At 50.4% G+C, this 11,803-nt stretch overlaps 1 protein-coding gene across 1 annotated transcript in view; it reads left to right on the forward strand.

Moving 5' to 3' along the window:
• The first annotated feature begins 8 nt into the window (after positions 1 to 8).
• LOC112406112 (zinc finger protein 516-like) overlaps positions 9 to 11,803 on the forward strand; it is a 66,127-nt gene continuing 54,332 nt past the window's right edge. Inside the window, exon 1 of the mRNA XM_024754803.1 lies at positions 9 to 78. The gene's annotated coding sequence lies outside the window, so the exon portion shown is untranslated. The remainder of the gene's footprint in view (positions 79 to 11,803) is intronic.

Below are 11,803 nucleotides of genomic sequence, written 5' to 3' on the forward strand. Positions count from 1 at the left end.
CTGGCTCCCCGGGCTCCGGCCTGGCCGACGAGGCCACCTACGAGAGCGGAGAGGAGGGGGCGGCCCACCCTGCACCAGGTGAGCGCGTGCGCCTGGGTGGTCCAGGCGCGGGTAAGGTGGGCTCGGGCGGTCCCGGTCCCGGTAGCCCTGTGCCTGGGTCGCCTTTGCCCTGGTATCCCACATCCAGCTGGCTTGGGCTCAGGTAGCCCTGTGTCTGGGTCGCCCCATAGCTAGGTGGCCCAGGCCCAGGAAGCCCTTGCCCGGGTAGCTCACGCTCAGGTGGTCCAGGCTCAGGGAGCTCTGTGCCCGATGGCCCTGAGCCGGGGAAGTCCAGGCCCAGTAGACCGCTGCCCGGTGGCCCAGGCCAGGTAGTCCTGGTTCGCCCATCAGCCACGCCCAGGTAGTTGAGGCTCAGGTAGCCCTGTCCCCGGGTGACCCAGGTCCAGCTAACCCTTGCCCAGGATCTCACGGTCAGGGAATCTGGGCTCAATTAGCCCTGCCGCCAGGTGACCCGGCTCCCTGGTTTCCCAGGCCCACATAGTCTTGGTGCTCAGGTAGCCTCCTACTTAAGTGGCCCTACAGCCAGATAACCCTGTGCTTGGTGCCTTTTCCCAGGCGTCCCAGGCTCTGGTAGACTTGTACTCAGGAAGTCTGCGCCCAGTGTCAGTTCCACTTGAGGCTCCCGTTTGATGACTGCCCATAGTGTTTGCATAAATTCGCACCTTTGGCTATGTGGGTGATGGTCTCTCTGGGGCATCAGACATTTCTGAGCAAAGAACAGGTGATGGACCCCCTCCAAGATGTGCCCTTCTCTTCTCGCCGTCAGCTGGGCACGCATGCTTTCCTTGCCCCTCTCCTTGCACCAGATAGCCGAGTGGAAGAGGAACTTCGGATTGTGTGCAGTTATAATTAATCTCCTCAGATTCAAGTAACCCTATGGGTTTAGAGAAGGCTAATTGGAACCAGATTACTTTCCAACCTGCAGCTATGTAAATATTTAAAGATGCTTGGCCAACTTTATTTTCATCATTTTCCTATTTTTTAAAAGAAATTTTTAAACATTTTGATATTTTCTTCATAATTTTTTGTTTTGGGTAATTCTTTTAAGTGTAAGGTGATGTTTCAGTTACAGACCTGTAACTTTCTCTGCGTAGCCAGGAACGTTTTTCTCTTCTCCCTGAAAATTGGTTAATGGATGTTGCTTTTACTGAAAGGTCAGAGGCTGTAGCAATCCAAGTGCTTCAGCTGGGCTTTTTATATTCTGTAGTGAGGAAGACTGCCCCTGTGCATGTCTTAAAAAAACCCACAAACATATGTCATCTTTCCCTTATTAAAGATTTAGCCAGTTGTCCTGAACAGAGTTTAATTATTATAGGTCTATACAACGTTTTGTGTGAGCATCTGATACACTTAAGTATATGTGGAGTCAGTAAAAGTGTAGAAAAAAGTTGTTTCTTTGCTCCTGTGAGGGCAGTCAGTCTATGCTGAACCTGCCCATGTGTGTATGTAGGTAAATGAAAATAACACGTTTTTAAAAGTAATTATTTAATTTATTTTTGGCTACGTTGGGTCTTCGTTGCTGCTCACGGGCTTTCTCTAGCTGTGGCTCATGGGCTCTAGAGCGCAGGCTCAGTAGCTGTGGCGCACGGGCTCTAGAGCGCAGGCTCAGTAGCTGTGGCGCACGGGCTCTAGAGCGCAGGCTCAGTAGTTGTGGCTCGCGGGCTCTGGAGCACAGGCTCAGTAGCTGTGGCGCACGGGCTTAGTCGCTCTGTGGCATGTGGATCTTCCTGGATCAGGGCTTGAATCTGTGTCCCCTGCATTGGCAGGTGGATTCTTAACCACTGCGCCACCCTTTTTTGAAATTAATTTATTTATTTTTGGCTGCGTTGGGTCTTCGTTGCTGCTCATGGGCTTTCTCTAGTTGCGGCGAGCTGGGGCTCGTATCTTGCATTTTGTTTCTTAGTCGTTAACCTGTGGGAAAGGAGCAGTAGAATATACTGTTCTCTGAAAATGTGGTGCTAGTTCTGTGAGCTTTTTTGGGTTCTTCTAGCAGCTTGTCACGTAAGATGTGGGGAACCCAATTGTGACCCCCCCCGGGTGGCATTTTTGAAGATTCATTTTTGTTTTTCCTTTTAAAAAATGTTGACAACTATGGATTTTACTGGTCACATTCCAGTTGTACTATGGCTACTTTTTGGAGCACATTGGATGAAATATTAAAGCTGCCAATGATTGTTTTCCTGCTTTGAGGACAAATATATTTAATATTTGGAAAAGCTGTCCTTGCCCGCATCTATTATGATGGCAGTTAAATGATTAGTAATAAGCTAATTCAGCAGTGCTTCTAATGTCACTACGTGGGAAAGATCAAATTACGTTCACTGTAAGTTGGCATTTACTCTTTCTGTTCCTTCTCAGGTTCATTAAATTTTAGAGATTATCATTTACTTTTTAATGAGATTATATCTTTTTTCTGTGTATTAATCAACTTTTTGAGAAATGTGATATCTCAGGTGATTCCATAACAAGATTATATATGGTGTGGGTGTAACGAGTTGACAACAGAATATTGTAGCTTATTGAGAGACTAGAAAAAGAAATTTATGGCACGACAGTGGCATAAAATGTTGAAGAACATTGTAGGTCTGCACGGGTCACTTTTTGTAGCCCCAAAGGACGGTAGCTTTCCTCCTAAAACCACAAACTTTATATCGTGGCAGGCCTTTAGTGCTCTAGCTGGCATTAAATCGCTGCTTCATGGCTGCCCCGTAAGGAGAGAGATGTGTCATACGGATTTAACACTCACAGAGCAGTCTCGTTAGCAGGGATTGGCAAGGCCTTGGAAGCAGCTACTTTGCAAGAGCAAGTGGGTATGTTGAATCCTCTGTTTTGATCTGCAGTGAGCCTTGCTCTCGTTAAAAAATGCATTCAGCTTTGGAAAATACTTGCCTTTCTTGTCACTAAAAGATGACTTAGATCTTTAAACAGTGACACGACTCTAATAAATTCTCAGAACCTTGGTGGGATGACCGGTTAAAATGATTAGAGGAAACATGTAGAAATTGAGGGACAGAAGATCATACTAATTCTCAGAGGAATGAATCCCGCTACTTGTAGTAACGAAGTTGACATTAGAGTTCAGATCTTTGTGCCCCTTCCAGTAAATCCCCATTGTGCCATAATTTTCCCCACAGATTTTTTGACATCCAGGGGTGGATTTGAATGCCGCTCCTGGATCTAGAGACAATTTGCATTATCAGATTAATTGAAAGAAACTTGCTTTTTTCATGAAATATTCTTTGTCGAGTGTTGCCTCTACTCCTTTGGAAAGCTCCGATCGTCCCATTACCTTTATTTCCACATAAGACTGGCTCCCAGCAGCCCTCACTACAGACTTAAAATAGTCTAAGAGCAAAGTTGTGAATAAAATTCAATAATTTACAATGTGTTACGGAGCTAGATTTCAATCTTTATTGAGAAAGTGACGTGGCACTGATAGAAAGGACCCTTTTGGAGTTCACAAAAATTAATCCTTTTAATTAAGAGGAGCAGTGAAAGGGCACTTAGTTGAAATTTAGAAAAATTAACATTTTCAAACACAAAGCAGGGTCATGGTGCTCAGAATTTATTACTGAAGACAGGTCAACGGGCCGAAGTGCAATTCTGCTTAGAAAGCGTTCGGATGACTTAGGAGTGGTAGGAGCCTGCTGACTGTGTCTCAGAGGACTCTGTGCATCAAGTCCCTGTACTACAAGACGTGGTGCCCTTGGGAGAAGCCCTGCCTGGTGCTGGGGGCCTTGCCTTGACGCAGAACCCATTCCTACTGTTTTTCTGCATATATGCTGTTTCGGCTAAAAGTTAGGTGACTACCCCGGGTATTTTTTTTGTTTGTTTGTTTGTTTTTGTTTGTTTTGCGGTACGCGGGCCTCTCACTGTTGTGGCCTCTCCCGTTGCGGAGCACAGGCTCCGGACACGCAGGCTCAGCGGCCATGGCTCACGGGCCCAGCCGCTCCGCGGCATGTGGGATCTTCCCGGACCGGGGCACAAACCCGCGTCCCCTGCGTCGGCAGGCGGACTCTCAACCACTGCGCCACCAGGGAAGCCCCGGGTATTTTTTTAATTGAAGTATAATTGCTTTACAATGTTATATTAGTTTTAGGTGTACGACATAGTGATTCAGTGTTTTTATAGATTATACTTCATTTAAAGTTGTTACAGAATAATGGCTCTGTTTCCCTGTGTTGTACAGTATATCCTTGGTTTTGACTATTTTTTGTTATTCTAACTTCTATCGCATCAAGTGTATTGTCTGTTGAGCCCGCCCTCTCTCTCTCTCTTTGGATACTGATTGTAACTTAATTGATAGTAAAACCCCAAGTTTTGAAATTGCAATATTTGATTTTTTTTTTTTTTTGGTATGTGGGCCTCTCACTGCTGTGGCCTCTCCCGTTGCGGAGCACAGGCTCCGGACGCGCAGGCTCAGCGGCCATGGCTCACAGGCCCAGCCGCTCCGCGGCATGTGGGATCTTCCCAGACTGGGGCACGCACCCTGCATCGGCAGGCGGACTCTCAACCACTGTGCCACCAGGGAAGCCCTATTTTATTGTTTTTGACTGACAAACCCTATGGCTCAACCTAATAGAATAAAAAGTTCTTAGAGCAAGTGCCATAGTGTTGCGTGTAGTTGGAAGAAGTAAGGAGAGCATTTTCATAATTTAAAAATATAGTCAAGGGAAGAAAAGATAATTAGAAGGAAGACGTGGATTTATTTCAGAAAGCCTCCACTTTCTCATGTCCCTCCACCTGCTGCCACCAGGCCCAAGTCTCGGATGTTAGAGCTCATCTTCTTTCTGTCGTCGTTGCAAGACGAGCCACAGTGTTTTGATTATAACGTGTTAGTTGAGCACGTGCTTTGAGACTGACCGACTGTCCACGTTTGTGCGCGGCGGGTCAGACGGGTCAGGCTGTGGTCATGCAGCTCTCCAAAAGGTTAACCAGCCAATCTTAGTATTATTTTTTTTGATAGACCATGGACGGTCATCAGAACAGCTTAGGGAGGAAATGTTGCTACACGTCCTCCCATTGAAGCAGGGTTTAGGGGGAATCAAGGGACAAAGGTCAGTGTGGAGTGTGAGGTGGGCCTGGGAGGGGTGTTTGCAGTGGCGGCCGGGCCTGCTGGGACGGGAGGCTTTTATTGTTGCTTATCGTAGCGTTTACTTTGCGATCAAGCAGGAGCTCCAAGGGGACGGATTCTCCCCACCGTCCTTCTGGTACAGGGCGAGCAGGTTCTGAGCAGGGAAGCTGGGACCTGTTTGCAGCCCCGCCTGGTTCCCATCTCCGATGCTCAGTGATGGGGAAGGACTTTTATCTTAACACAGGGCTTCATCCGTGCCTCCTGCCCACCCCCCGCCCAAGAGGCTAAAAATGACACCACAAAGAATGAGGAGTAGGAGACCAAGGAGGAGAGAACATGAATAAAGTGAGAGGACGGGAAATAGAATCCGTGTAACTGGGGGAAAGCAGCAGGCACATCTGGGGACAACCCTGTACAATTACAAACCCTGTGATCCTGAGCGGTGTCAGTCCTACGTGGTACCGGGGCCCCCCACTGAATAGGAGCCTTCGGAATTGGTACAAGTGAAATCAGGCGGTCAGCTCTCCTCGGACACGGTTCAGTCCAGCTCGCCGGGCCCAGCTTCCTCATCACACAGGCATCTTGAGCGATACCTAATAAATGTCCATACGCAGGCTGGTCGGCCACTCTGGAAGTGCCCCGGCCGTGGTGATGCTGGCGCAGGTGCCAGGCCACAGAGCTTGGGACGCTCTCTGCCATGTGCCAGCCAGAGGCTGGAGCACAGCACCAGGGTGGGGACCGGTGACAAGGAGAATCCGGACAGCAGAGGTGGAGATCGAGGAAGAGCTGGTTGATTCCAGATTACAGAAGAGGGACCGTAAACGGCAGACGGATGCCTTTCAGCCAGATGTGAGGGTGACACCACCCTTAGTGTTTTCTCCTGTCCTGAACATCGAGGAATTGACTTAGTTGGGAATCAAGTGAGACTTGAAAATCCTCCTATTAAATTCTTATTCGGTAGGAAAGTGCAGTGAATTCTTTACGAAAAATATTCAGATGCACTTGACCGCCGACAGCAGAACGCCCTGTGGTTCAGTCAGCATCGTAGCAACCGGAAGCGCTTCCGTCGGCATGCGCACGGAGACGACGGTAATTATTCACGGGCCCTGTGGTCCCCTGATATGCCTCCGAATTATCACAGGGAGAGTGCGTTATGATGAGAACAGGGCCTTAGAGGTGTGCTTATTACATTCTGGTTCTTCAGACATTGGTCGTCTGTGCCTGGCGTGCACGTTCAAATTTGCTGGAACACAGCGCTGCATCCCCGACCTTCCAGAAGGAACTTATTATGCTGTGAAACGCGTCAGACTCTGGAGATTATATCCTGGATTTTCTGAGACACACACGTGGGGTGCACGGTCCTCAGCGTCGTTAAGCAGACACCGTGCAGACCCTTTTGTTTGTTAGCAAAGTTCCAACACTTGATTCGTTGTCTCTCTGTCTCCATCTCTCTCTTTCACACAAGATAGAATCATAGAATTTTAGAGCTGGGAATGGTCTGTAAGTCAGACTCTGGAGATTATATCCTGGATTTTCTGAGACACACACGTGGGGTGCACGGTCCTCAGCGTCGTTAAGCAGACACCGTGCAGACCCTTTTGTTTGTTAGCAAAGTTCCAACACTTGATTCGTTGTCTCTCTGTCTCCCTCTCTCTCTTTCACACAAAATAGAATCATAGAATTTTAGAGCTGGGAAGGGGCTGCCCCCCCCCCCCCCATTTTAACAGAGAGGAAACCAAGGCATAGGGGGAATCACTATAATTTGCCCAGAGCCTCCAGGTGTATCTTGCCCGAGGACAGCATGGTGGTGGGAGGCACGTGAGCGGGGGTCGCCTAGGTTACGGTTCTCCTTTCGCACGAAGTAGCTGTGTGTCTTCAGTCCTCAACCCCTGGGTGTCTGGCTTCCTGGGTGGCCCTATGGGGGCTGGGATCGCCACCAGCAGGGCTGTTGCCACCGTGTCCCTGTTAGGTGCCCGGCATGGCCTGGACATCCTGTCCACACGGCTCTTGTTGGTACAAGAGTTAGAACCAGAATCAGGGTCCGTCTCCCAGCCTAGGAGAGGGTGTGTGTCCTGGCTGGTCACTTGAGGGGCAGAAGCGTGGGGTCCCAGGACGGCTCAGGCCCCATCCAGGGCTCCAGATCCCCAGTCTCCACTCCCACCCACCCTGGAGGCGACGGAGATGGAGGTAGCCCTGCCGAGCTCTGTGGAAGCCCGTGCTTGGAGGCGTGGGGTGCCGGCTTCACCCTGTCACCAGGAGGCTGCCTGCCTGCGGTAAATATCGAGCGGGTGCTGTCTGAAGGCAAAATTCACGATGTTCCTGGAGTCCAGGAAAAATGCCTGCACTGTGTTTACAGAGTCTTATTTGATGTGCCTGCTTTTCAGTCTTTTCTGTCTCTGCTTCACATCCTAAATCCTGTTATTTCTGTCCTGTTGCCCCGCTGGACTTCGTTTTCCCCAGTCTGCGGTATGGGTGATGCTGGCTGCGATTTTCCGATCTTTCCCAGTGGTTCACGTGTCAGGAAGAGGAGCTTGGTCTCCTCTAGTTCAGACAGGAGCTTGTGACCTCTCGTGTGAAGCATGAGAGCCCTCTTGGTAGATGTGACCCATCAGTGGTGAGTAGAAACAAAGGCATTTGGGTCTCTCACCCCAGTCCCCTGAGATGTGGCCTTCCATGTGAAGAGGTGGGTTGAACTGATTTTGCTTCTGAGCCATCAAGTGCTGATCAGTGAGGGTGTGTCCCGGTCAGCTCTGCCAGGGGGATGACCCTGGGCTTTGGAAGTGAGGTTCACACCTGCTGAGCCGGGGTGTCACCCCTGAGACGGTGCCTTGTCCCCGCTGTTGTAGACATGTCGTTCCAAGCAGCACTGACGCCCCCGCCTGTGTTTGTGGTCAGAAGCGTGATCATAATGTTTGTCTGGACCTGGGATGGGGCACACCTGACGGCACCCCTTCTTCCTACCGTTGGTTGAAAGTGCCCAGGTGGCTGGCTGATCTGCTCAGCCCTTTGATGCTGTCATTGCAAGCCCTGGAGTTCCCGCTCGTGACACTGGTTTCCTGGGACCACAGCCGTGGCCCTGACCTGCCTCCCCGTCTCCCCCGCCGCACCTTCTCTGCACCCCGAATGTCCTGCCCAGAGCTCCCCACTCACCCTCTGGGGGCCCGAGCATCCCGTTTCCCCGGCGAGCACATTGGAGGCCGGAAGTCCCTCCCGCCCGGACTCTCACTTCCAACCCTGACCCACTGTGTTCCTGGAATTGCGTCTCTGCAGTTGTGTGGCGTCGGCCTCGTGCCTCACACGGTGGGCACGTCCCTCTCCTGGAACTGTGCTCTCGGTGGGCAGGGCCCAGGTGTTCGTCCTGGCGCCCCGCGATGATCTTGACTGCGCAGTGGCCGGCAGCCCCACCGGGAGGGGTCGGTTAGGTCCATCCTCCGTCGCGGTGAACTCCCAGGAGAGGTATGGTGTGTTCCTGGGAGGGGCTGAGCCCTGGGGCAGCGGGGATGCTCACCCAGTTGTCTAGTCGCCACGTGTCCGTAACCGTGGCAACGACTAGTAATAGTAGCCATGGATTAACCAACAGTGTTTTTAACATGAACTTCTTGTAATCCTGCAAAGTTTTTAAGTCGAAAGAGCCGCTTCAACGTGAAAGAATATCGTGGCCTTTTTGGATGGGCTGGCGTTAGTTATGTTTGGGGTGATTTTGGGTGCGTTTGGTATTCTGCAAGGAGCCTTTCTCACGACTTCTGATCCTGCGTGTTTCCTGTGGGCACCGTGATTGGGGTCTGAGTCCCGGGCTCTTTGTGAACCTTTGTCACCGGAGGAGCAGAGGCGGGCTCAGCGTTTGCAATGCTGGTCGGCCGAGTGCGCGGCAGCTGGTGTGCGTGCGGTCAGCTCTGACCCCGCTCACGGTCATGGCTGGCTTCCCGGGATGTGGTGACTCAGGTCCCCGAGGGTTTCCCACCTCACTGCCAGGGTCCCCGTGCCTGGTGGCCGTATAAGGATCGGGAGCTGGACGCCTCGCCCGCCCGACCGCCCTGGGGCTCAGGGTCCGCGTGCCACACGTGCGCTTGGGCTGATCCCTGACCCGGGCTGGGGCTGTGACTGGAGGGTAGGCCTGGTGCGCAGTCGGTGGCGGACACAGCTTTGGCGCTCGAGGGCCCAAGACCGAGGCAGAGCGAGGACCTGCGGACTGTCTAGGGATTGTGTGGGGCGCTGGGACTTGGAGCCCTTGGGGGAGTCCTTGGTGCCTTTCCAGGGGAGTCCTCGGTGTCAGATGCTGAGAAGCTGCAGAGGCCCTGTGCCCTCGCCCCCAGCCCTGGGGTCTTTCCTGCTGAGACAAGCATCCCTTTCCTGCTCCTGCCTTGGCCCAGCCCACTGGGAGTCTGAAGTTCACAGTCAGTGCCCGTGACCTCGGAAGCAGACCCACCCAGAGCTCAGGCGGCCCCTTCTTTCAGGATATACTGTCCTTCCCGTGGCACATTCCGGCTCAGCCAGCTCTGTACCGTGGGTGCTATCGATTTGTACCATCCGTGGTCTGCATGTTCATTGTGGGTACGGTGAATCATTTAGTTAGCTGAGATTCTCTTTTCTCAAGCATTTAGGTTTTATTCGGTAAGTGTTTTTGTTGTGTACGTGTCTCTGGCACACGTTCTTAATTTTTTCATTTGTAAGTTTGTTTTTTTTTTTAAGTTCTTAATTTCCTGTGTGCCTGACCTATTCTGAGGCTGGTTTTTTCATGAAACCTTTGTAGGCTACTGATCTGATCCAGTATTTGCATACACGGTTTGTCTAAGCCTTTGCGTATTAAAACAGATTGTGCTTTCAGATCTATATTTTACTAGAATTGAAAAAGCTAGGGATAGTCTTCTCTGGATTAAAGATTAGAAGGTCACACCTTCATTACTGGAATTTTACCGGTGTCTGTGTGTGCGGTCAGTGTAGTTGCATCCGCTTAAAGGATGCCTTGTCTTCTGTTTTATTTACAAAGGCAGCCACTGATTTGAGAGAAGTTTTTTCACAGATTAGTAAGACGCTTGGGCTGACTGCTGGCTGCCAAGTATGTTCCCCTAACAATGTGTGAGATCTGAGTGTTACTCATGTTCTTTTTGAGAACTCCAGAATAATTACTTTCAGCACTGTGACTAAACTGTATTCCAGTTTTACTATGACTGCTCTGCTCACGTAATAACCTGATTGGTTACTGAAATATATCATTTAAAATGATAACCCAGTGGTACCCTCTGGTGACCGGTGGGTCATCCTGTAGAAAATGCCACGTGTGCCTAAGCCTAATATCTGAAACCTGCTGGGGAATGGCAGCTTCCTCCAAAATCACGAAGTCATGTTGTTCCTGCAGACAATAATCCAGTGACTGAAGAGTCCATCAGTGGACTGGCCCGTTGGAGAACATCATTTTTGACGTTGGAATGATGGTCAGTTTCCCAGTCTGACTCCTAGGTACTGTAATTGCTTTGATTGAAAACTTGTCTGTGATGTTCTTGGTTTTTTTAAATTGATTTCTGCAGAATGCATGAGATATGATTGATACAGATTAACCCAGTATTGGACTTGAAATGCATAGTAATGGGGTGGAGTGAACATTTTCATCTTTAAGAAATACGATTTGGGGCTGTTTTCTCAGAAATGATGAAATTTGGTAGGGCATGGCCATGAGGTTGAAAACAGGCGTTAAACCCTTAAAAGCTGTTTTTCTTGTAAAGCTCCTTGGCTGACAGAGGAGTGTCATTACTGGCCCCACAGTGCAGTTAAAATGTGTCACCGGGGAGGCGACTTACAGAGTTCCTGAATTCCAGGTGTGAAGAAAGGGATTGCAGAGTCCTGACTTGGGAAATTTTGGAAACTCTGAACACGAGGTTCTGGACAGGTTGTGTGTCAACACCAACGAGATAAAAGAGTCTCTGCAGTTTCCATGGTGACAGCCTCCTCACAAGTCAGAAACCAATTCTTAATATGTTTTGGAACCCCAGTTACAAAAGGGCATTGTGCTTGAAAAGTTAGCTGGGAAGAGATGAAGTCGCTTACACAGAGCTGCCCGGTGAGCTGGACAGCACTGGGCAGACGTGATTCTTGGATCCCTTTTAAATGTCCACATTTCTTTTCTGTTCTGGGTCCGAATTTCTTGGGTTTTCCTTCTTGTGTTGAAGATCTTTTCCTCTGAGTTTAAAGGTCTGGTGTATGGGGGGGTGTAGTACAAGTTCGTAGAAGTTTTTGGAGCAGTGCCACATCTGGAAGCCTCCCAGAGCAGGTGCACAGGGCAGGTGAGGGGCCGGTCTTTCCTTCCCGCCATCTGTTGGTCCAGCGTCAGCCACGCCCACCCAGCTGGCCACTGGTCAGCTTCATCCTGTTGAGGCTCCTCCCCCTCGCTCCTCTTCCTATCAGATGGGCAAAGGGGAGTAAGGAAGTGGGAGGAAACAGGACATCAGCTCGCACCCAGTGCTCAGCATGCACGACCAGCCTTGATGTAGGGCAGCAGTGGGCACATGTGGCAGTCTGTCCAGTCTCCCAGGATCCTGTGCTTGTTGTCTTGGCTGTGTCCCAAGGCCAGAGACAGAATCCCAGACTGTGACCAGTGTGCCCGGAACAGATCGCCGTGACCCTGCCCTTGTCATTCCCACAGGCCTCCTCCTGGGAACCTCCACTGCTGCCATC

This window comes from Neophocaena asiaeorientalis, unplaced genomic scaffold, assembly GCF_003031525.2.
Source record: "Neophocaena asiaeorientalis asiaeorientalis breed wild unplaced genomic scaffold, Neophocaena_asiaeorientalis_V1.1 scaffold124, whole genome shotgun sequence".
In the NCBI taxonomy this organism is placed as follows: Eukaryota; Metazoa; Chordata; class Mammalia; order Artiodactyla; family Phocoenidae; genus Neophocaena; species Neophocaena asiaeorientalis.